The sequence below is a fragment of the Brassica oleracea genome, unplaced genomic scaffold (genome assembly GCF_000695525.1).
Source record: "Brassica oleracea var. oleracea cultivar TO1000 unplaced genomic scaffold, BOL UnpScaffold05171, whole genome shotgun sequence".
In the NCBI taxonomy this organism is placed as follows: domain Eukaryota; kingdom Viridiplantae; phylum Streptophyta; class Magnoliopsida; order Brassicales; family Brassicaceae; genus Brassica; species Brassica oleracea.
Window position 1 is genome coordinate 1 of NW_013621694.1, and position 871 is coordinate 871.

Below are 871 nucleotides of genomic sequence, written 5' to 3' on the forward strand. Positions count from 1 at the left end.
GGCACCACATTTCGTTGAAAACATCAATCTGTTCATCTGATGCCCCAATGACCTACCATCAACCATCAAACAGTTAAAACAAAAATTATAATCAATTGTGTTTAAATCAGAGAGTTTTTGAGTAACTAGATGGAGTTATTTTTACCTTGTAACCAAAGGCGTTAAAATCTGAACCAAGTAGTTCTAGAGCCTGTTTTTGTAGTTACCCTTTGCGTATTCACAGACAGCTTCTCCGAGCTGATATGAAAAGAAAACAAGAATCATATTAAGGAGTTGTTTGGATGGAGAAGAAGATCAAAGATGGGAAAACAAATCTGAACCCCTTTCTGCATCACTTGTTGTTTCTTCTTGTTCATCTTCGATAATCTGCAACAACAAACACAGATTCACAACAAATCTGGTATCAACTAGACACTGTACACTAACATAAATTCAAATTTTGAAGACTCTCCAACCTTGGCTAATCCCCAAACTATCAATGTGACAAGGTGCCATGACATATACCAGTTTTCCTAAGATGTTAAAGCCGAGAGACCAACTGATCATTCCAAATATCAATAAAACCAATTGAACAAAGGAAGACATATCATCCCACTAGTGAATAGCTTACCTGATCAGTCAAACGATCTGCAAGAAGTTTAAGACGGTCTCCAATCGAACCTTTAAGAGCATCTCTTACATCCAAGCGCAATAACAAACCAATAGCATTGAGATAAACCTATATAGATGCAGACATTTGAGTATTGGATAGAGGGAAGTAAAAGCATAAAAGTTCCCAATCCAAAAAGGATTACTTCAGGAAGAACAGCGTCGTCTTTCTCCAGTTCTTTCCAGATGTGATTATCTTAAATCTCCTCTATTTTGCTCATTG

At 36.7% G+C, this 871-nt stretch overlaps 1 long non-coding RNA gene across 1 annotated transcript; it reads right to left on the reverse strand.

Annotated features, from left to right (window-relative positions):
* Nucleotides 1-6: 6 nt before the first annotated feature.
* LOC106322032 lies at nucleotides 7-620 on the reverse strand. The gene is made up of 4 exons (XR_001266198.1): nucleotides 611-620; nucleotides 321-366; nucleotides 146-237; nucleotides 7-52 (listed from the first exon to the last, which is right to left on the reverse strand). It is a non-coding gene; the product is annotated as an uncharacterized LOC106322032 (long non-coding RNA).
* Between the last annotated feature and the right edge of the window lie 251 nt (nucleotides 621-871).